Below are 25,964 nucleotides of genomic sequence, written 5' to 3'. Positions count from 1 at the left end.
TCATTAAGGAAACACACAGGGCGGGAACATAAAGAATGTTGATTTTACAGAAATCCAAGCTAAGAAATTTGGCGAGAATCTGTATTTATGATTTCTCTAGAATATGCTATCATTGCTTTCTTTGCTATGAAAATACACAACTGTCTTGAGAAAGAGAGCCTAATAAAGCCTTAGAACTCTAAACCAGGACAAAGAAGATATTTGAACAGTATAAGAAAGTAAGATACTGAATAGTGGAAAAGAGAAAATATGGTTGTGTAATGATAGTGAAAAAGGAAAAAGAAGCACAGATCAACAGAAACACATTAGCATGAAAGATGGTATATCTCTTAAAAGAAAGCAGACATCATTTCACAGAATTGTTAAGGTTGAAAGGGACCTCTAGAGATCATCTAGAATGATCTCTCTAGAGATCATCATTTCATAAACTGAGATCAAATATTGAAGTTTATGTGCAGGAGTAGGAATTTTCAAAGCATCTTGCCAGGATAACTAGATTAATTTCTGCCATTCAGTATTATAGATTAGAGTTCTAGATTGACTTGGTGTTGAAACAAGAGACCTTTATCTTTGACTCTGACTAGTGTTGACATTCTCAAACGAGGTGCATAAGTACCTACTAGTACTTCTCGCAACCACAGAAGAGATCAGGAATGCTTCACAGGGGAGGTTAGGAGGCAGCACAAGGAGATTAGGATTGTTCATTGGTGGAGGACAGACAGAAGGACGGCATTTAGAGGGATGGTGCACCTAACAATTACAATCTGGAGGAAGATTATATATAAAAAAAGATATTTCATATAAAATAATAGCAGGGGGTTTCTAAACTTTGGCAAGTGAACACTGTTTGCACAAATCAGTGGACAGCAATGGTAATATGTGGAACAAGGTATATTTGGCAATGAGTTTTATTGTACATTAACCTTCCTAGATGTAATTACATGTGAATAGACTCAAAAACTTAGAAAAAAAACAGATCATAAGCCTGCACTCTTCTGTTTCTAGAAGACTTCTGATCCAGAAGTCTGCCGATTATTGTTAAGACTATTCTGTTTAATGGTCTTATGGAGCATTTATTAGCCTTCTCACTAGATTATATGATATTATATTAAGAATCTTCCATGGCTCCTTAACAAGTTTCATGTCTTAAATTGGGAAGTCTTTTACATAGTTCTTTGACCTGCAAGTAATTTCAGGTAAGATGCATGAATGCCACTTCATATAATTCCTATTAAGAATTAGGAACAGAGATTGCGATCACATTAAAAGTTTGTCTTCTAATGAGACTCTACTTAATTGGTTAAGCTAAAGCATGAATTTCATATTAAAAACAAAAAAGGCTGTATTATGTTGCTTCAACTTCCATCAAAATCCTTATATATTTGGATAGAAATACATTTTACTGGATATGAAAGTGTTTCAATGCTCTTTACAATGGAAAATGTATTTGAAATTTCTACGCCTAAGAGACTGAAGCCCAGTTTACCCCTCCATATTGAATAATTTAAGCCTTAGTGTTTTCTTGCTATATTTTCAGTTAAAAAGTAAAACATCTTGTAATTCTGCCAAGCTGCAAGATGGATAAATGATTTTTGTGCGTGTCTTTTTTTCTGCTTAGAACAGCAGCCTCCTTAGAAACATCTTTCCCCTTTTTCTTCTTCAATATATGCAGAGATCAGTTTTATACTTTTCATAGTTTGATAGGCGATTTTACTCTTTTTTTTTGCAGTACTTGATACAGCAGGGATTCTACAGATTGTGATAAAATACGAAAAGCGGCTAGTTTTGCTTGTTTCAAATAAACTACAAGGTGATTTTCAAAAGTCTAGGCAAAGCTTAAGTATATCGGTGGTGATTTATTCATTTTCCTATGTAACGAATTTAGAGAGGTAGTTGATTTTGAAGACTGTACAGGCCATCTTCTACCAATCACAAAAAAACAGCTCCACCTTCACATAAGGGCAAGAAAACACAGGTCAGACAGACAAGTAAGCTTTTCATTCCCGAGCAGGACTTCCCAAACAGAAAGGCACAGCACACTCTTTAAGAAGGCTACAGCTTATGCTGGGTCTCATGTTCCTTGGCAGGGTCTTAGTACATTGGTTTGAGATCCTTGAGCGGGAGAAGTGATCTCGCTTAGAAGAAATAATACACTCACTCCAAAAACAAAAAGCTTCTGAATGATTAGAATATATATTACAGGCTTTACCTACATTTAAACTATGGATTTGTACCTTCTCACAAGAACATGTCTCTCTTCTGGATAAACAGCGAAAGATACATTACTCATTCATACTATGCTTTTCTAGTTAGGAAGTTGACAATACATGAGCCTCTTTTTCACTGCCTCCTTCATGAAATAAGGAGCTAGCTTTTTTATTATTATTTAAGAAGGTAAAACTATATTTCTCTGAGGAAAAAAAATCTCTGTGTTTTTTTGTTGTTTTAATGTTGATGATGTGTCTTCTTTCAAGAGGGAGGTCTAGGTTTTTTTTTTTTTTTTTGCCTTTATTTTTTTGACAACTACTGGAATCACTATTAATGTTTTATCAAACACAGAAATAAACACAGCTGATTACAACTATTCTCCTATGTGAGAGAAAAAGGCTATATATTTTCAGTCATAGAACAGGGATCAACTACAATTCCACTGTTTTCTTTAAGCAAACACAAGAATTGAAAGCCCAGTTTCATGTTATTTATACAAACATAAAGGAAACACAAAAAAAGGTATGATGAAATGAGAATGGTTGTGTTCAGCATCAGCCTTTGATTACTTTGAATACTTATGCATCAATTCTAAAAGCAATCAACTGAAATTTCAAATCCAGTAGTATAAAAATTAGACATATTCAATGAGACTTTCTTTCTTTTGTAAAGAACCCCTGTAGGTAGCATAATGTACCACTATTCAAATAAGGACATGCAGAAATTTCTGCAATATGGCAGAATTCACAACTCATGCATTTGAACAGCCTCAGGGGCACGCTGCCTGAAGGAGCCAAGGGTGCTCCTCCTGGTACTCTGTGCACAGACACTCTTTGCTCCTTTCATTCTCACCCCAGACACAGCCTGTCATTTCCCAGCAGTAAAATACTTTAAAATCTGACTCTTTCTTGCCCTCCCCCCACCCCTTTCCATTAACAGCAAGACTTTGAAGTATTCTTCTGTCAAAACACTGCATTATATAATGTTTTTAGACAGGAAGAAAAGGGGCTTATAAGAAGAGAGAAAGAAATTCCTCCAAGGAAGCATTACTTATAACCAACTGGTTCACTAACATAGTTATAATTATGGGGCAACCCAGCCTCTCAGTTCCAGCACTCTCATAACTCATATGATTTAATTTGATTTTATTTGCTGTCACATGCAAAGATTTTTATTGGCTATAAAGATGAAAAGTTAGATCTTTGAAAGTTCTAAGAAAGCAAGTTTTCAGCTTCTTTCATTGCACAGGTAGATTGCTTTCTAAATACATTTGTGTTTGACTTTTCCCTATTTAGAAAATTAAATACACATCCCAGTTGGTGAAGCTGACTTGTTAGGAGTTTATAAGTCAGTAGTGCAGAAAAACATACAGCAATTGAAAAAGGCCACTACTGTTCAAAAATCTCTGACAAAGAACTATTAAGTACTTGCTAATGACAGGGGAGATAAGCATAGCATAGACTAAGTAGAAATTAAAGCTATTTGTAGGCCTCCTCATCATTCTGACCTTGGCTGGGTTTAAGGGAAGTTCTCCAGCACATTTGTCCTCCGAGTTTAGCCCGTAGTTGGTAGCAATTTCTCTTGACTTCCTACTGCAGTGCTGTGGTTACTGGTGCTCACTGCGAAGGAGCCAGCCAAGATCAGCTCCTATCAGAGACCAGACTCACCGATTGACACAGATCTCTGCACGCACAGCATGCTCCAACATGAGCAAGCTGCTCTGAGACCCAGTCAACCAGCTCTCCCCTCTGCAGGCAAACAAGTTTCAACAACCACTAAGAATATTTGACTGGTCCAAGATCAGTGTTCTGTCCAGTGCTGAGCCCTGTGGGTACAACTGTGTGGCACCAGCAGAACCCAAACATCGGGCAAGAAAGGTGCACCCGATATCCACCCATGGAGATTTTCAAGAACAGCCTCTCTTAAAAAAAAAAAAAAAAAACACATCTTGTTTTATTAGAGTTGAGACCCAGTCCAAAGATTTATCCCACAAACACAGTAAATCATATGGCAAAGTACTGAGTTCATTATCAGACTATAAATTCTTTGTCATCTTATCTGAAGCTTCTTAATATAATGACTTTATCTTTGTGCAGATCTTCCAGTATTCCTTCCTAGACAGTCATTTATACATTATGCTTTTATATCCGTTTAATATCTGTTCTGATTAGCATATGCTTATTTCAGCATTTGGGCTCGTTTGTTTTCTTGTTAAACAGCTTGCCATATGATTCTATTTTACTTGCATGTAACAAGTTCGTTTTATTACAGAACTCATTTCTTACTTCGGGTCTTGTGCACATCCTGCTTTGAAAAATAAAGATTCTCCCTTAGTGATCCAGTGGTTTCTCTCTTTTCCTTTTTTAACCCATATGTGTACCACCTGCATATATGCAGCGCTTCAGATATTAAACACTATTGGGCCACTAATCTGAAAAACAGTACTGTGACTTATTTTAGAAAATAAGATTGCAGCCTTCAATATTTAGCCCCTCCCTTTTACCACAGTTCTCTTGTAATACAGTCCCTCATTTCAGCCATACTAAAAATCTCTTGTACAGCACTACAAAATTCGGCCAGGAGTTTGCCTCCAAACACAACTAACACAGAAGAGCTCCACACATTTTATTCCACCTTTCTTTCCTTTGCAGGTCTGTTAACACAGCTACATCAGCCTATCCTGCCCCTAATCTGTTAATCACCCACTAGACTGAATTTACCTTAGGGTTATGAAAACCAGTAATTAGTACCTGAGCATGACTTGAAGATTTCTCTAAGGTCACTACTATTATGTAGGTACACATGGTTGCTAACCTTCACTAATGAGAGGTACAGGAGAGCAAATAAGTCATTTGGATGTTTCTGATATTTACTTTGTTATTCATACCAGAACACTGATATTAGTAACAATGCAGGGTGGTTGCTGATTTTTTTTTTCTCCTCCAAGAAAAAAACTGCAACTATTTGGCTAATGGACCTGATGTACAGATCCACAACTAGGTCACACAAAGAATGGTGATAAATACTGGGTGGATCAGAAAGCTCTCCATCCTCCCCAATACTGGCCAATTTTAAGCTCACCTAATGTATGAAAGAGTGTGATGTCATCTTACAAGCCATGAACCATATAGGATGATTTATCATTTATTCTCGGGAAGCTGACACAGAAATATGATGGCCTGCATAATTCTTTACTATAGCTAATGTCTGTGCTGACATTAACAGATTCAATTACACTCCTATGTTGCTTCCTTTATAGCAAGTTCCATCAATAACTCCTCTAGTAGTTTGTTGCTGGCGTTTGTGCTATCTGAACAGCTTTTCTTTTGGTTCTATACATATGATAATGTAATTACACTCTCCATCTGATGATTTTATGAGACACCAAGGCTTGAGTAACACAGTCTGCATTTTCTATTGGAAAGTTAAACACACACACACTCCAAGGAAGCAAGGTCAGCCAAGCAATAGTCCAGGTTCAGACTATTTTGCTTAGGCATGCTGATCCAAAGATCTCTACTTGCAAAACTGCTAGATAATACTATACTTGTACTAGAAAATATTTGAAAAATACATTTGAGCAGCCACTGAGAGTAACATGCTGATTCACAGCCACCTGAGGTACTCTTCCATTTATATCTGCCCAGCTACATTTGCCTCAGATTAACTTTGTGGAGTCCTGTTCCAGATCAGCTACACGCAACTGATTTCAACCATCACTACCTCAGCAGAAAGACCACAGGCCCTAGATGGGGCACCACGTATTGTGCATGCCAGGTGATCAACACATCCCACATGGAAGCCTTCTGCCAAGCCCATCTCCCTAATGGGATATCGCAGTTGCAGACAATGAAGTCAATATGCTGAAGTTCAGATATATTGCAAAGCAGAATACGCCAACTTCACTGATATTTACACCACTCCTTTAAGTCCATGTTTACCACCGGGCATACAAATGAATCCTAGTAGACTTTTCTCTGCCACTACTGAAGGCATAAATTAACTTCAAGGCAATTTAACCACTGCCAACAAAGTAATCACAGCCACTATATGTAGCACAGCAAAAATATTACTTGGTGGCTAAAGTGATAGTGAGAAGTTTTTCCAGCAAAAGATTTTGGCACATGCATTGCCATATCACGGGACAGAGGTAGACTGGGTCCTTCCCTTTTTTTGTTGGTTAACTTTTCCTTCCATTTTTTGCCTAGATACCAATAGGTTCTCATGTTTATTTGCCATCAATTTTAGGATTAGAACATCTCCCTGCTGGGTAGTAGAACAACAAGCCTCAATTTGCTGAAATCTGATCACCGATTTTGCTTCTAAATACTTAATCAATGTGGCTGTAAGTATTAAACCAAAGTGCATTACAGTCAGAACACTCAATTCCAAAAGGAAATCCATTGTTTAATTTAACTAAAACCTGCACTTTGCCAAAAATCCTGTGAAATGATAACTGAATGAAGTTTTCAGTTAAGAGATTATTCTCCACCCACGCAGCAAGCACTGGGCTCATGCTTCAATACATAATTCTTTGCAGTATGTGAACAGTGTTCTCATGAACCGGCTAAGGTCAGGCAGGCACACCACAAAATGAAATGAGGAAAAGCTCCAACTGCTAAGTCACTACCCAGACATTTTTAGACAAAAATTGCAGTAAGCTTACAACACAAATAATATTTTTAGATTATGTAAAATCATCGGCATTATACTTAAACTAATTTATAAATTGTTATAGAAAATATGTTTTACTCAGAGTGATACATAGTGTGCAAAACATGACAGAATATACATGCATTCTATCTTATACAAATTTTCCTACTGCCTTTGGTGATTAAGAGAAAAACCTGTATAATTAGAAACATCATACGGTCACAAGGCTCAAATGAGCGTAGTAAATGCAAAAAAAGAACACCACTGAACATGCCCACTGAGGGATTATGATTGTTTCACTGAAAGTGACTCTTTCAATAGCATTAAAAATACCTTGATTTTTTTGAATCTTAAAATGGAATACTCATATCAGTTTTATTTAGAACATGCAGAAAACTTAAGATGGACTTTTTTTTTCCTCTCTCTGTTGATGTATTTGCCCTTTAGTAATTTGATCATTTGACGCATATATGTTATTGAATATTCCTTTGACCATAGACATTCACTGGCTACTTTCACGCTCTGTTCATACTTACTACCTAGCTGAACTCTCCAGTAGCAAAGACTTAATATTAAAAAAAAAAAAAAAACCCCACACCACATAATTGGAGACAAGTATAGATAATACCAAGGGTAGAAAGGTTGATTAACGCTAGCCTTCCAGCAGAGATAGAAGCAGTCATGGACATCAATGTCACTTTCATAGCTTTGCCAGTGGGTTTGTAGAATATCATCATCATTCTAAAACGTTTTCCAAGCAAAAGCGGAGTTTCAAATGAAGGTCCTACTGAAAACTTATTTCTTTTCATAGGGAATTTACATTTAGAACCAACCCCCTCTGCAGTCATTTGGTCTAAACAGTGAGGAATTATGAAAGAACTGCACTCCTTCCTTCTCTCACTCTTTTTTTTTTTTCCTAGTAATACTGAGCACATTGCTCTGTTACTTTTTTTTTAAGTGGTGAAATTCCACATAAAGTCATGAGCCTATTTTCAGACAAGATTTCCTCTTAATCTCAAATTTCCTACAAAAAAATGGGAGACTGAGTCAAAGTCCTTGAATCTAATTACAACAGTGATTCTGACAATTTTCCTCTCATTTCTCCTCCAAGTCAGACAAGTATGAACACTCACTGATATACAGACTGAAATGGTATTTAAGGTAGCTTCAATACAGTAAATTTGAGAAGCTTCACATTGTGAAGTTCACAAGTTTTACAAAACTCCAAAAAATTGAAGAATGAGGAAGTCACTTCCTGTTCAGATCTATTACAGAGAGCTGGAGCCCTCTCTGCTTTTTTTCTGATCTGAGAAGTTAATTAAAATTCACACCAACAAAGACCAGTGCACATCCTTAAAAGGACATTTGTGTTTAGAAAAAGAACATTTGCTTCTAGCTCCTAACCATTTTCTATTTTTACAATTCAAGTGCCCAGAATGCACTTTCATCTTTTGACAAGTTTTCCCAGCCCCATTGACCTCATCCTCTCAAACATCCTTCATTTTTTTTTATTTTTTAAATGTGCTATGATTGGATTTGCATTTTGAAGCTTTCTATTCAGTGTTATATATGGAACATGTCAAAGCTTTGATTTCCACTCACCAACAAATAGAGATAAAAGCAAACACACACGCGAATAAACGAGCTGCTTTTTAGTGCAAGTACATTGCAGATGGAACATAGAATTGACGAGCACACAGTGTCAAAGAAAAATTCTATTTCACGTTCAGCACAACAAAACTGAGATCTTTTATCTGGCTAATATTTTTGGTGACACCTACAGTGCAACCATATAACTACCTACTGTTCCAATTTTGTTTTTCTTTTTATTTCCCCTTTTCCTGTCCTTTACTCTTGCTAAAGATCTGCTGTTTTATTTTTTAAATAACTACAATCCAAGTAAAACGCTAGTGATGTACTCTATTACTCCAATTTTCCTTATTTACATTATCCCCCAGTATTAATATTCAACTTTAACATAATAATGAGCATACAGCCTGCTATCACAACCAAACAGTCCTCCCAAGCCTGTAATGTTAGGGGACAAAAATAAATGAAAGAAAAATGCTGTGCTTCAGCAATTTAAAAATATAACAATTTTTCTTTTTATTCCAATAACTAATATTAAAGAAAAACCGCTAAACCTAGTGTTCAAGTAGTGATTGTTCACTCAAACTGCAACCCCTAAAGATTGTATCTTCAGCCAGTATGGGCTTAATATTTCTAAGTCTAGTTTACATCTTCTCTACACTTCCTCATTTTGGGTTTCCAAGGGTCTATCTGTGCTTCTTGTTCAAACATCTCGGAGATTAACTGCTTCTCTCGACTTCCCATACGCAGACACAAGCTTTCTGGCTAGTGTGGAGCTCCTCCTGCCTCACCTCCTCCCTCAGAAGTGGCTGTTTCCAACCTCTCCTCACTGTTCTGCATTAAGAACACACAGACACCAGGTGTGGCTCAATTTTCTCAATCACACCCAGGAATTTCTTTATTACAGAGTTTATGCCAAATTGAGATGCCTCTTCACCAGGAAATATCTTTTATATGTGTCTTAGGGGGCACCCATTAAAAAGATTTCTTGAGAAGATAATTCAAAGAATCACAGAAGTATACGCAGAGACCCATTTAAAAGTGAAAGGCTGCAGAAAACCCAACCTGTGTTAAAACTTACTACACACACTTAGCTGAAAAATGCTCAGAGAAGTGCATCACCCAAGTCATTTATACACCTACTCAAAGTACATCAGGCCTCTAGAACTAGATTGCAGCAAGCATCCATATAAAAATCTAATTTCACTATAGTGTTTCTTTTTTTTGCATTTTTTAAAGTGCTAATGAGTAATGAATCCTAAAAAAAAAAAAAAAAGCACACATACTATTCCTTGAATACTTTATTAGTTGACTGTGAACTATATTTTAATAATCACATGAGCAAAAGTGTGCAAAGAGGTTCCAATAAAAGTCTGTTATGAAAACATGTCACAGAAGAGTGGCTTCCCAACAGACTACACAGATATCTACAAGTCGAACAAGCTCAAATACTGTAGAGGATAGAACACTTCCAAGCTGGAATATTCATGAGTTCATTCACATGAATCTGTAGTCTTGATTTTTACTAACAAGCCATGAAAATTAATTGGAAAAGTTACTCATTTTTTTTTTAAACATACACATACCAACTCTAGAAAAAATATCTTACATCAACAGAACTTATAAACACTAGAATTTAAACTTCTAATACAACAAGTCTATAGTTTACTCAATCTAATGGACAGATTTAAAGGTTTTTTTTTTTTTTTTAAATATTCTAGTGAATTCAAATTTTGTTCTGATGAACAGAGGGAGGGAGCAAAAAACGAGTTCCTCCTCACAATTTTTTGTGCAAAGCCACAGTTAACAAGTCATTTTCCAGGAAGAGTATCAAACATTATAACTGATTTATTTGACAAAAACTCATTTTACAGAGAAAAGAGCAAAATGGATCCTTTTATTTTGATAATAAACCAAACTAAATTATGCCTTAATAAAAATATACGAGTAGCTAGTTGAGAAGCTGCTTCGCTGATATGTAAGATCAGCGGTTTCATTAACCTTATCTGAGCATTTAACCTTAAGGCTGTTATCAAGTCTGGCAAAAAAGGCAATAAATATTTGCAGCAATGACCACTCGGGAAAAATGAGGGGGATGGAGGAAGAGACCTTGTCAAAAAGTAACACATTTTAAATCATGTTGGCTTTTTGACTCGAGAAAAGATTCATAGTAATACATTATGTTAGTAATTGGCAAGTATATTACTAAATATTACTATCTGCTGTATACTTACTGGTGTCTTTTAATTTAACATTAAATTGAACATATTTGATACTCTATGCAGTGCACAAACTAAAACAGTGGCCTTTCTCAGAGAGGGATGGTTGTGAAAATTGGTATAAGTATAGTGAAACTGAGTGTGCATATGCATAAAATATGACATCTCTTTTATAAAATCTATACTTACCCTGACCTTGAGAGCTTTTCTCTGCCCTTCATTCCTGGTATTATTCAATAGTGGTCATCCAGTTGTATGTAAGTGCATGCAACTGTTTATGTCATATCAATAGTTTTAGTGCTTCCCCAAGGATCAATGTTACCAGTGCTCTTTTTTGGGTGTACCTAAACGGATCACCTGGTGTCACATCTTCTTGTGCTTGTCCATTTTTACTCCAGATGAAACATAATGAAGGGAAGATGCTGCAGTGAATTAAGAGATCAATGAACCAGGAATATCCATGGATTGTCTCATCAAATCATCACAGATAATTACGAAAGAAAATATTCATTCTCATTCATTCCTAATTACATTTTAAATAGAGAATTAGAATTGCTACACTTCCACCAAATCTTGGTAGTTTAATTAAATTAAATGGAGAATTAAAGTATTGAGTTATAAGGTAAAATAAATTAGGTATAGAGTATGGTATAGTACTTTTATAAAGTGTAGAAAATACTATAATACTTTTTTCATGTTTGACTTAGCAATTTTTTTTACTAGTGCTAAAACTGGTTAAACTGCTTAAAAATCAGTTAGGAGTCAGCTACATCTTAAGGAGGAAAAAAATAAAATGATAAAACGAATGCAACTAGTATCTGCAACTACAATTATATCTATTATCACTACATAGCTATTTAAATAATGACTCAGATAAAAAGGTATTTTGTCACTAACTTTGTGGATCAAGAGAAACACAGGCAGGCATCACGGCAAAGCTGTGATATTGTAGTAGTGGCTGGAAAAGGTTATCGGATGAAAGCTGATATCCGATGATCCTGTAACAGCATTGCAAAAATAGATGTTTTAATCTGAAGTTACTTGCCTGCCTTCTTTCTCCCCACAGAAAAGTTAGCTTCTAAAGTCAGGTCCAAGCTACGACAGGGCTGGGGAAATGCTGAAGCAGCAAAGACAAAAGGAGTCAAGAATGAACTTGGCATAGAAAAAAAAAGCATTATGGGGCAAAATGGAGATGCACAGAAGCCATAAATCAGCCCTTGACATGAAAGCAGCACGTGAAGATGCCCTCAAAAGTCAACACTGAGAAAGCGCGCGACCAGTGGAAATTGTGGCATCTTCTCAAACCCATTGATGCTGATAACTATGGAGCCATATGAAAATACCCTGCCATTTAATTAATGCCAAGGTGCGTTAGAAACACCAAAATGCCTCATTCTAAATACAAATTGAGCTAAGGGTGACCTTCTCTGCACTGGGCATACAACCAAGTAGCTTCGTGTTTATAGCACATCAGCTTCTTAAGCTTCTGAAGGTGAAGACCATACTCACAGCTTAGCCTGGCTAAAGCAATACCAACTCAGGGTATTAAAACAAGGTAAGAGATCTAGCTACCTGCTAGGTAAAACATTTTTTTAAAAATTTTATTTTTCCTTCCTTAGGGCTACTAATCACTCCATGCAACTGCTAACATTGCAGAACCAATGTTTTTGTTCATTAAGACAAAGGTCATGTCAGCACCCTCCTAGCCCTTGGATGGGGGTAGTGGGCAGAGGGATAGATAGAATATTTGCCACGTTTCACAAGAGCAGCTATGGCAGGCTCAGTACTTACTGAATGTCACACAACATGTGGCAGACAGTCCACGTACTCTTGTTCCCATACATACAACATCAGTAAGGTGTTTATTTGAGTTTGGAGAAGAATTTGGAGCCAAAGATAGAAAAGCTCAAGGCAAGGGCAGGTTTCCTAGGATAGCCTAGCCAGAAGATTAAAATCCAACAGTTTGTAACAAGATTAGAGTAATTATAGTTTCCACTTAATAAAAACCTTGCATGTGAATTTGGGCTGCATTTATAGCTGCCTAGACACTAAAGACCTTTTTTCTTTAGCCATCTATTCCCTCTAACATTTTTCAGCGCGTATACTCGATTGCAATGTGCTGATGGTTGGTATAATAGCATAATTTCATATTTTAATGACCTCTGACTGTAATATAAATTGCTAAGTTACAAATATCTGTTTATTCCAGTGATATAGAAATATTTAACTTCAGGCTATAAATATATTCACATGAGTTACTTGGTATAATCAAGCATCTACTGTATAGGCATTTTATACTCAAAAAGACTGCTCATACATACTGATATACTGTTTCTAATAAAAAACGCATCTCCATCCTGTGCAAAGTTTGACTGTCCAGAGACATAGTTTTGTGGTACCTGTAATTTACTCATTCAATATTAATCTTTTATTAGTACTTTCTCAAATATAATTTAGACCAGAAGACGAAGTACTGGAGCAGAAATAAAGTCTGAAACAAACTCCAACTAATGCAGGATTGCAATTCATAGTTTTATTATTATAATGGCATTTGTGATTATTTTAACATAACTTTATTGATAAAGACAATTTCATGTTTTATTGTTGTTTTTACTATCAACAGCTTTCTCAGCTTTTTAGGGTAACATCCTCTTTTATCCATCCTCTTTATAAAGATATAAATCTTAATTTTTTTCTCATTTTTGTCTTCTAATCTTCATTTCTTTTCACTTTTTTCACTTCCTTTAAAATGCTGCCTACAGGGACTAAAATAACATGTTATTGTGACAAAACAGCGCTGTGTTTCAATGATTAATTTGACTGACCAGTATTACAATCTTCGAGAGAAAAAAAAAAAGGCCTAAAATATTGCACCAACAGTACAGCCTTATTCTTGCCAGCATAAGGTTTTTCAGTTTCCCTCCTCCCTCCCCACCTCCAGCACAAGAAGATTATGCCAAGCCCCAACTTGAAACAGTGAAATTATAGAAGAAAATGGGATTACCTGAATCAAGACAAATGATGGCCAGTTCCAAAGTCACCACTTTTAAAATATGCGTCAGCTTTAGGGGAGAATTTGACAGGTTGACTAGCTGCATGCAGTGCTAGCACGTCTGTCTGAGGTTTTTGAAACACTGCAATAGAAACTGCTACATTGCACATATAGTATCTCATTTACTTCCTATGACACTTAACAGAAACATCCTCAACACACACTGGGCAAAAATATTAAACACCAACTCTTTCGTTACCATCGCGTACCACCATTAAGCCAAGCAGCAGGCAAGTGAGATCATTTACCATCACTATTGTTCCCTAAATCTACAGATCAAGTCCTAGAACAGCTGAAATATGTTGCTAAAATTAGAGTTTTACAAGAGACAACTAAATAAGCAGCAGTATGTGATGGGTTACTTATATGACGATGCCATAGAATTAAGTACTCCAGAACTGCAGATTTTCGTTCCACTGTGTCTTCTGACCACTGAGATTCAATGTAAGAATAAAGGAAGAACAAACAGCTTTTTCAGATATTTTGAACACTGCTGAGAACTGTACCACCAGGTAGTTCTGGAATATTTTGGGACTATTATTTTACTGTAAAAAAACAAAAAACAAAACAAACAAACAAAAACTTTTATCAACATTGCTTGCATCTCATGTTAACAGTATATTATAGAAAACAAGCTCTACATCTCAGCCAATGTGGATAGCTCAGAGAAAGCAAAGGGCACATTAAAATGCAGGCCTTATTCTGCATTTATACAGAGATCACAGAAGCCAACTGAAAGGTTTCCAATTAATTTTAATTAAGTGTCATTAATAGAAGACATTTAGTCAGCAGCAGCAGCATTATATTATTTTCTCAGCTATTGAGATATCACTGGTGTCTTTCAGAAAAACCTTCTAAATCTGCTTTCATCCTCTAGCTTTTAAGAGCAACTTAAAGTTTCAGGGTAAAGTTCTTCAACAGATTACCTGCAGCAGTCATACAACAGACACAGGACATACATGAGGAATATGACATATTTGTCATATGTGTTACTATGGCAGCAAATGAAGTTTGCTGCTTAACAGCTGCTTAAAAACAATAGTTTAGATCTAGTAAAATGACAATGGAGGAATTATGAATTCAGAATCATGTCTTCCAAAGAGACTTTTTCATTACTTTCATCCCTTCAGAAACACAAAAGTCTAATACAAAATATCACTGAGGTATTTTATACCAAGTAACTTTCACATCAGGCCTCAAATCAAGTAAGCAGTAAAAGATGGCATTTGTACAAATACAACTGAAATGTTCTCCCATTTGTTGTTCCTGAATCTTCAAAGTTTTGAAAGCATGACAGTAGAGCAATATATAAACAGGATATACTAGGTATATTCATGCACACAGTCACATTTCAGTTGCATACTGGGTTTATGCTGTCAAAAATAGATATATGCAGATATACGCAAGTATACGTTAGTCTTCGTTAGGATTGAAATGGTATTGCAGTTAGTACCATTTAAAAAGAAAAAAAAAAAAAAAAAAAACCTTACAGCCCCTAGACAAATAATGTTACAGGCTGTTTACCAGACAATATACTAAGGAGACAGAAAGGTAGCAAACAGACAGCTAATATGCTGCGGGCACTCGATAACTCAAAACCTAAAGTCTCTCAGGTGACTTAATTAGGTTACTGCATGAAGTAACTTAGTTTTCACTAACTGTCTGGCTACTGTGTGGCAAGACAGCAAAATTCAGGAGAGGTTCCCCTACATGGAGTTCAAGACCAAGGACGTGGCAGTGCCAGGCAGGCTGACAGCACAGGATGCTGTTCCAAGCTGGCCCAAGCTCAAGACAGCAACGAGAGAACAGGCAAACAGAGACACAAATGCTGCAGAGGTCCACAATGGGAACATTTTGTGGAAATCTGGGAGATTTTTAAATCACTATTTCCTTCCAGAGTGAACCAGAGTAGAGTGAAATCTACTATCACATTGGTGGTAGCATTATTCTGACCAAGGACAAGACTGGTAAGCTGGTCTGTTGAGCATGTACATGCACTACATCAAACTTGCCAAAGAGTCAAAATAACGCTTGGCAAGACAAATGCTTAGGTACCAGATGACAGCAGTGGCTTTGCAGTTCATTAATAGCTATTGCTGTCTTCTCTGCTCCTATAGCCATTCATTTGGAGACATACCTAGTTGAACAGTCAGAAAGTCTGTTCTCACAAGTGATCTAGTTCTCAGAGTTACCCAGAATGAGCAGGAAGAATTTCAAACTGCAAGTCATCTATAACGAGGCCCAGGCAGGAGCTTAAAGAAAGCTGAGCTAACTTCTACTTTACCAGCTACAAGATTTTATACTTCAAACACGTAACATCCAGAGCCAGCATTATCAAGAAATACTAATTCTAAAGTGATCCTCTTTCAGAGGATCTGTGCTAATCTTTCAGTGGAGGACCAACAATACCACAGCAAGAGCTTTGCTTGCTGACAGGTCATAATCTATTTTGACTTTTTTCCTTCTAACTCATTTTGCAGTGAACCTCATGTAGTATATCAATGCTGATTCAGTGTCAACCTTGAATACGTAGAGCTTGGTACCCTGACAGAGCCCTTAAAGGTGAAATTTTAGTTCTAACTCCCTCAAAATTTCTTAAGGTGAATGATGAAAAACCTCACAGGATGGAAGAGGTTTCTCACCTGGACAGAGCTATCTTGTCTAGCAGAGATGAGATCCCAAACCTCATACTTGGTCTGCTTGATTAGTTTACCTTACCTTTCCTTACTGCTTTCTAATACAGAAATAGAACCCTGGGCTATGGTGTATATATGAACTTCAAATCCATGCAGCTGTTTATACACAAATTTAAGCCTTGCAGCACTGGGATGTCTTCCTCCTCTTTGGTTTCCCTCAAGTTTTCTAAGTATGCAATTGTTTTCCTATTAACTCTCCTTCAGACTTGTGTATTATTTCTTGGAAATCTTGTTAGAAATAATTGCTTTTAGCTTAAATGTACAGATAGGTAACACCACATAAAAGCTTTTGCTGCCCTATTATCTCTAGACAAAATGTGACCAAGTGGGGTCTTTTACAAACAGCAGCCAAAGCCATCTCTCATTAGAGAAACAAATAGTTATCTCCTAGCAACTGAGATAAAACTAGCAGTGGAAAGCGAATGTTAAGAATATTGTCCTTGAATATCCATTCCTACTTGGGGAAAAGGGAAAACTAACATTTTGCAAAGTAAAACAAAAGGAAGGCACAAGAAAGTCTCAATGACTGAAGCTAATTTCCTTTGGTCTTCAGTTTCAGCTTTTGTTATTATTGTTAGCACTTTGTGATCAATGAAACAATGAATTCTAATGAGAATTGTAAATTCATTGTAATTCACTTCCTCTTTGATTAGAAGCTGAATTAAAACCCCAGGCGATATTTAGATATATTTTACTTCTCAAGTCCAATCTCACATTCAGAAAAAATAAGCTACCTCTGTTTCAAGCACAGCAGTATCTGAAGATATCAGTGTGAACAATGCGGTACATAGCCCTGAGATACACACTGAAAAATAAGCTGACACAGATGATAGTGGCAAGGCAGGAAATGCACCTGTGAGGAAACAAAAAACCCAGGCATCTCAAGGCCACATGCAACAGAAAACACCCCTCTCATAGCAGGTGAACAGCTGCTGTGCCCTTTCGTGCATTTAAAAGTAGCTATTAACTAAATGCAGTTTGGCTGAGGTGACCATGGAGGCTCCCACCAGGTTACACACACTGGGACACTCAAATTGTTTAAGTTCCATTAGCTGGCTTTAAAGCTGCTGCTGGCATCCATGCAGACTTACACTCACAACCACCCTCTTCCAGGCACTACAGACAACACGGAAAATGCCAGCAATAGATCTCCAGCAAGGATGAACATGAGGCTCCAGTGCTGGAATGGTGCAGTCATAGCAGTAAGGCCCTCAAAAGCTCAGAGGGAACAGACAACACCATGTAAACCAATGCTATTTGGTGCTCTAAGATCTGATCCAAAACTACTGGCATCATTGGAAAAGATCTGTCAAAATAAATGTATATATTAGCAGGCCTGCACACTCAATCACTGCTGCAGAAAGATTTTTCAGCCTGAAAAAGTCGAAGTGACAGCATGGAATTAAAGGCGTAGATATGAAGACAAACTGACCTCCATCCTCTCTTTCACCTTCACAACACATGCGCGAAAGTTATCCCACAGAAAAATGATTTTAAAAGAACAAATACTTTGTCTTAAAAACTAAAAATTGACACTACTTAGAAATGGGTTCAAGAAAACTTAATGGTCATTTACTCATTTTAAAATGCATGACAGAGATGGCTAATCAGTTACTTCTATAAAACCAGGATTCATTAATCAAATGTACAGATAACACCACTTCTACCAAGTCATTAATAATTTTCAAAGCAGTCTTCTTGACACTATGTACATAGTGATGCCATATCAATCAGAGCAAAGCCAGTATTCTCTAATTCATATAAAATGCTGTTGTGGCATAAGTACTCTATTAAGGTTAAAACAACATGAAGAAGTCAGTTTAGTTATTACAAGACTATTGCTAATACAAAGAAGGTTTTGCATCCATTTTCAGTCATTCCCTATTGTAAAGAATGTCTCAGCTGAAAGGATACTCCCCTCCTAACTTTTGGCTACCCAAATTACACACACACACCCACACACACACAAAAACTTCGTAGAGAAAAAACAAAACACAGAGGAAATGAGTTTTCAAACATTTTCTTAAAATTAATGTGAAGAGTCTTTAGAATCACTTCAAGGATAGATTAATGATCTTGAAGTCTTTTCCAACTATTCTATGATTCTCTCCCCAACCCCAAATGGCATGTCATTCAGCAAGCATGAACACATGGCAAACACCTACTCTACTCCAAATATTTTCCTCATTTCTAGGGGCAAAAAGGAGGACTGGAGCAACCAGGAATTTCTTTGGGGATGATCCAGAGCTAGTGGTAAGTATGAAATTTATTATTATTTAATATTGCACAACAAATTTTGCAGCAACTATTAGGAAGACTATGTTCTGTACTCTATCTAGAAAAATATTTACTCACAACTTCCTTATTAGCCTAACAAATAATGACACAGGCATTACTGAAAAAGTGCATCCAAAATAAGGTTAAAGAATAAAAATAGAGAAATAGGAACTAAAGAAAAGCAAGTTGACAAGCTAGTAAAAATCATAATCTTGAATGCATGAAACTAATGTCTTTGTATGGATTCGTATAAAGCATGCTTCAAAACTCTGTGCAAAACAAGTTATGCTGCCTTTCCAAATGGGAGAGAAGGAGGATCATGAAGAGTTTCAGCAGAGATGGGTAAGTTACTAGTATGCACTTAAACACATGCAGGTTAACGGACCGATAAGACCCAGTAAAGCAACCAATATACTGATATAATATAGGATCAAGAATGAGACTTTATGAACAATATTGCTAGACAGTAACATTACACTATTTTTCAGTACTTTTTTGTTAAGAGACAATATTTAGTATTTTTGAACCTGAGGGTTTTTTTTTTTTTTTTTTGGTATCAATGTATTGAGAAAAATTCACGACTCATCTGAAAAGAGTAGGATGCTATCAGCAACAAGAGCCAACACTGGGCTTGTCTGCTTCATGTGATTCTCCTTTCCTCCTCCCTCCCAAAACTAGTGGAAGTCTAGGAGTTAATTATGTTAGTTACACCATAAGCTAATTATGCCAATTAATATGAGGATACATTTGACCGTGAAGTTATTGTAGCCTCCAGTCTCTGATAGAAGCTAACATCTGTTCCAATAACATGCTGTAAATTGGATCTTTAAAAGAAAAAAAAAAAAAAAAGAAAGAACACGAGGTTAACAACTTCATCATAAATAGTCCTTTTTAAACCACTTTGGTGATGCATCACAATATCTGCCCACTGTGCATGCATTCTGCACAAAGAGAAAATGACCTTTCACTTGCAGAAAATTTAAATTTTTTGCTTGCTCTAAATTATTACTTTCAACTATGCTACAATATTTGCCATCTGAAGATATTTGCATGATTACATGCAAGAGCTAGCTATCCCGTGGATCGATCCTTGGCAGCAATGCTTTATATGCCCACGCACAGAGACAAGGCAAGCTTCCCAGCACATGCAAGTAGAGAACCTGGCTCCTTATTTCACAGCAGGCAACTAAATCAGGCACGTCCTTTCTGGTAACGGAGCAATGTGCTATATGCTACCGGGCAGCATTGACAGAACCTGTCTAAAATGGTGATTTTTACTGCAATCAGCAAGAAGTTTACAATCAAATAAGGACTTAAGAGTCTCTGTAAACAACCGTATTATTTGCCAGAGCACCTAAAAACTTTTCTTTAGTTTTCTTCCCTCATTCCAACCACCTTCCTCCCCTCTACCTCCCCTCCCCCCCCCAAAAAAGAAAAAAAACATGATGCTGAAAAAGTCTTAAGTACATTATTTTAATAAAACCACAGGTTTGAAAGCAATTATGCTTTTAAAGGCTACAAAAATGGATTTCTTCTTGGTATCAGTTCAGATGGTCAAATGTCATTATCGTTATTGTCAATTGCTTTCAATGACTGACAATCCACAAACATTGGTACCTACATTACCAAATAAGGATATTTCCTAATGGGAAGTGTTGTTTATGAGCTAGATATGCTAAATTTCATTAGCTTAGTCCCCGTTTGTTCCAGGCACCAGGGATTAAGAACTACCCTTTTCAATGACAGCCACATTACGTTCCAGTACATGCAATTAAGATATTCTTTTTGAACAGGCCCTAGCACATCAAAGCAATCATTAAACAACTTTCCAGATTTCATAATCTTATTATAGAATGATAGCGTGCAACACAGTGCTAATAAGTACATGGGATTCCCAGATGACTGCTAGGATGAAATTCTTCCTTTCTGGTTCAAAAAAACAGTTTGCATTAGCACTGTAGCAAGGTGGATGCTTTGACAAGCACCCCGCAGGCGGCACTGCCATACGTGGAAACCTTCCGTTTTGTTAGGACAAGAACTACCCTGCAATACACATTTTATGCTTCGAACACATGCTGCTTTTTTGTTCACTGCACAGGCATGAACTCTACTGGGTCAATATGAATTTACTGGAGCCCCACAGCAAGCGGCATCTTCAACAACTGCTTTCCATATACTAGGTCATATTTCAGATGTGACAGAAGATGCTACCTCTGAAAAGAAAGTCAAGTGAAATCGCTGCCTAAATTTATTCATACTGGGCTAAAGCCAGTAATTTAGCTAGTTCAATAAAGTCTCTTGGACAAAACGGGCCTGGCTTCGATATGTCAATATATTTATCCCACTGCACTAAGCAGGTCATAGAATAAACAGCTAGCAATGTTACACCAGTATTCTCTTCTGCATGCAGTATGTCTTAATATGCATAGCATAGTGAAACAGCTATAACTACACTAGCAGCTTTTACCCCTCCTTGTTGATCACTTGCCTCTAAAACAGCAAAATAATTTAAAAATATTTAGACTTTTTATAATAAACACACACATCCGCCACCCCAAAAGTCATACTTTGATATAAAACTTTGAGATCATTTGGGGTTCAGTCTTTCCTTTAATCTGTCATGAAATTGTTTCATGAGGAGGACATCTGGATCTTTTGTTCACAACTTTATTTAATGGGCCTATTTAGTAGTGAAACAAGTTATGCAGTCTATATACAGTCTAAAATCATGCAACAGCTTGGCAAGTATAAAGTACCTTCTTAAAATGCTGCTGAGAAGTTTATTCAATTAAGTGAATGATTTATTTGTATAAGTGAACAATGAAACCAGTAGGTGTAGGACGCAGTTCTGTCCTATTAGCAAAAACATCAAATTTTAATGTCTGAAAAACATATAGTGCTAAAAATGCCCACAGCCATAAAACAGGCAAGTGGGATAGGTCTGTCTTTTCTGTGTTAAAAGGTAAACTGCATAGTAATTATGCTTGAGGCTTACAATTAGATAGCTAGTTTTCAAACAGGACTAAGTTTAATAAAAACTTACAGCACAGCAAATGAATAGCTACAACTCAACTACAGCCCCTCCAACCTTCCCCAAGGAAGGCAAAATTAACCACAGCAAGGAGAAGCCTGTGAGAGAGAAGCCTTGATTACCCAAGCACAGAGCAGCCATCTGATCTCAACAAATAGGGGCAATCATTTGGATGATTATAGTCGTGGTTGCCCAGTGCTCCCATATGTTCTGTTAAACAAGTCTTTGGCACCAGGAACAGGCTGAAGGCTGATCTGTTAAGGCTGAGGTGGAGACACCTAAAGGGAGTCTCCTGAAAGGGATGACACAGCTGAACAGAAGAAAGTTGATGGCAACACAAAATCCCAAATACCACCTAAAGCCAGTCAGTCCTTTAGCTTAACCTATGGGAGACACAGGATGATTTCACAGCTCATGCTGGCAACTCAGGGAAATGGCATCTTAGGTGGGAAGAAGGTTGCTCATTAAGGTTGCTTTAGATCTGAAAAAAATCCTTTTTTTTTTTTTTTTTTTTTCCCCCTCTACACCCACTTAGTAGGTATTTAAGCCATTAAAACCACCTCCAACTTTGCAATTCTCTACAGGCTTTACTCAAACACCTCGTAGCTGATTCACAACATTCATCTATCCTTTCCCTCTGTCCTTGCAAAGAATCTGAGAGTTATAATAGAGATTTACTAGATTAAATCTACTAAATTCCAGACCAGTATTGCCTTGTTCCTTGGACATTACATCTTCGTTCATCCTCCTCCTCCCCCTTCGCATCTGTCTACACTTGACACAGAAGTTCTTCTCTGGACCCTCCAACACAGGAAGTGTTTTCTGGTGTACAGTTTTCATTTTAAGCTGGTTAAAAAAAACCTAAGAAAGCCTTTTAATGCATTCATCCACCCTGCTCAAGAGCATATCACTGAAATAAATTAAGCTTATCTTTAGTTCTGTTAAAAATCAATGGCACTAATGAATTAAACAACTTACTGAACTGGTGCCTAGCTAGGTAGCTTAAGCACCATTGCCAGTAATGTAGGTGCACAAGCAGCACTCTTTTGTAGATAATTAGAGAGAAATTTTCCAATGAGCCAAATATATTTTAGAATTCAAGTCTTAGTGAAATGGAATCCATCTATTCTTGCTGAATAGATTGACAGCTTTTGTACAGTTGAAAAATCTGGCACATAATTTGTGTCTGTTAGATGTAGATAGAAGATATATACATATTAGTGTACATATTCATTTCAGCATATGACACATTAACGCTCTTAGATATCTAAGACACAACTATTATTTTCACATGCTCACAGAGGTTGCTTTGTGACAATCTAAACTGTTTTGATATCTTAGTCTCATGATGTCCAAAGTGCTTGTCCATAGATGAAGAACAGCTGCAAGCTCAGAAAGGTCTACCACTGTATCACCACTTATGGACTCCAGCACTGTACTCATGTGCCAAATTAGTAGTCAAACACTCTCTGCTTGCTGGGTACAACTGTTCACATCTGATCCAAGTCTTTAACTGCCATGTCACAGCATATTTATCATGCAAAACCTGGTGGTGTCCTAACTTTGTATTGCATTTGCCATATAGCATTGACATTTGAGTTTGTTTTTATTAAAATGTGGCATCAGGTGTCACAGCTGTTTTCTTCATCTGATGATGATGGGCACAAAAACTAGAAGCATGCTCTACAACGAGGCCTGATCGGTATCTGCTGCCATTCCAGCATGCCACAAAAAAAGAATTTCTGGACTGTAGCTTCTATAAATTAATCTCTCTGACAACCCTCAGTTTCTTTAAAATTTCAGTAAAGAACTGCTAAGATGTTTGCCCTTGCTGTCAAGGTCCTTTTTGCTTATCCCTTTCCATTATTATTACTGTGAAAAAGTAAATATTCATCTGCCCCTTTCTATCACCCAGTTAGATGTTTGCTTGAAATTTTCCTCCTATACTTAGCCTAGATGCTTCCTGATATATTCCCTCCAAAAGCTATTTTGTAAGAGCCCCTTGTTACCCTGCCATTATAAGCAAGGCTGCTCTGATTTAGTATGTACTGAAAATTTAGTAATGTCTAGATTATTTTTTTTTTCGTGGATTATTGATGAATTTCACCATATTTACCAGTTTGGCATCAAGTCATCTTTGGCAGGCAGAAAGGGCCATTGAATGGTTCTAATGCTCCATATTACAACTAGAATTGCCAACACATTATGAGAAGCTTTTCCAGATCCCAAATTTGTAACATCATAAAGCTCACAAAAGTTATAGCAAAATAAATAGTGAATCACAAATTTGAGGTGGTGTATCAGACCAACTAGTTTTCTTCTACCACACCTCCTCATGCCTCCCCCCTTGCTACTGCTAAGCTATAAACAAGTGGATATCTTGTTACACCCCAAACAGTTACTAAACTGTGATAACTTTCATTGCTAATGTTTTGAATAGTGCTGTCTAAAAAGCACCTAGTTGAAAGCGCTAGATGTTAAGTACTACTGCAAGCCACATTTGCAAGGCAGACTCTAAATACTGAACTTATATCACAGCATTGCTATTTCACTCAGTCATGTCAGCATGCTTTTATGTTAGATATGACTATTCTAGGGAAGAAAAACAGCTAAATATTTACTTATATGTTTTTTGTAGTCTAGAATTCAAGATAGTCTTGAATTTTAAACAAAATTCAACATTTTTGTTTGAAGACTACATGTTTCATTAGATCTCACAAACTTCCCCACAATTCCATGCAAAAGGTAGAGCCTTACAGGAACATCAAATGAGATTTCTCCCATCTTTGCAACACATTGCTGAACTGCATGTGCCTCTGTGCTTTAGGTTTGGGGCTATTTTATATTTTTAAGTATTAAGGGTCTTGTTAATTCTATTAAGGAAATTGATTTCTGTTTCCTTTCCTCTTCTTTCTTCCACTTCTCTCATTCCCCCTCTTTTGACAATACCTTTTCCAGAAGAGCCCTTTCGGGAGAAGCTATGAGTCTTTGCTGGCAGTCCTGAGGGCTAAGAAAAATAAGCCAAAGTCTCATGAACTGAGAACAAGGCTGTTCTCTGCCTTAAATATTCTGTGTTGTCAGCTGTCTGCGGCAGCTACTTTTCTTCGAGATCAGGGCTTAAAAAGTCAGCAGCTGTTGCACAGCCAGGGTAATAAGGTTGGACAGTGTCAAAGAGCACATGCTGGTGACCGGACTGCTGCACAGCAAGCCAAAGTTGCAGTGCTTTATACTCATGGGGACTGCCAAGCAACAGAGGATGTTCATGAGCAAAGGCACCTCTTTTTTTTTTTTTTTTTTTTTTTTTTGTAGAGCATGATAAAAATAAAATCTGACTTGACAGATATGTCTGCTTTTCAGAGACATGCTACAACACGTTGAAGGTAAAGAGATTGCCAATGGCATGACCACTTGCATTTAGGTTACCAAGTGAAATCTTCAAAAATAAACAACAACAAAAAACCAACATAAACACCCAAACAGGTATAGTATAAAATACTGGGGTTATACCAGTCAAACTACACTTGGTTATTGTTTTTTTCTTTTCCTGAAGACATTGAATAAAAACTAAGTGGATGGGTATCAAAGAAGAGTGACAGTGTTTTGTCAATATTTCAGCTTAAGTACAAAGGCAATTTATCACATTTATCAATTTTCTCTCTCAACATCTTGAAACACCTTGGCATCTCAAGGAGTAGGCAAAATGACTGTGCTGTTTTTATAACAGCCATCCGCGTAACCTTTCAGCTGAGCCGAAATGGCTCTATCACTAGCAGCACACAACTGCACCAGACCACCTAGAAGAAACAAGAACTGCAGAATTGCAGACTAGGAATATTAGTCATCTCTTGCTACTTTTTTTCTTCCTTTTTTTTTGTTTACCAATAAGTCAGGTCAGACATCTCTTTAAATATAAATATTCATATACAAGAGCCAACAGGGAAAAAAAAAAAAAAAGTGTAGTTCTGGTTCCTGCAAGTACAGTCAAGTTACTCAAGGCACTCAGATTTATCTCCTAAAAATTAGGACATAGATACGAAAGCAACTAAGCGGTGCAGCAGAATAATAGCACAGAATAACTCAAAGGTAGAACTGAAAAAAAAAGGCAGTCTTGGAGAAATAAAAATAATTAAGACCACCAGAAGAAAACAAAACAAAAAAACACAAGAAAAAAATCCTCCTCCCAAAAAATTAAAATCTGGTATTTCCTGCACTATTAAGAGGTCATGAGGCTCTGAAAT

General features: G+C 36.8%; 1 protein-coding gene across 1 annotated transcript in view; it reads right to left on the bottom strand.

Moving 5' to 3' along the window:
- Nucleotides 1-25,964, bottom strand: part of SGCZ (sarcoglycan zeta) — a 391,368-nt gene that overhangs the window by 304,828 nt on the left and 60,576 nt on the right. The window lies entirely within an intron of this gene.

The sequence above is a fragment of the Tinamus guttatus genome, unplaced genomic scaffold (assembly GCF_059628265.1).
Source record: "Tinamus guttatus ecotype Peru unplaced genomic scaffold, ASM5962826v1 Tinamus_guttatus_pri_ptg000213l, whole genome shotgun sequence".
Lineage (NCBI taxonomy): Eukaryota > Metazoa > Chordata > Aves > Tinamiformes > Tinamidae > Tinamus > Tinamus guttatus.
The sequence above is the reverse complement of the archived record's forward strand: the minus strand, read 5'-3'. Positions and strand labels throughout refer to the sequence as shown.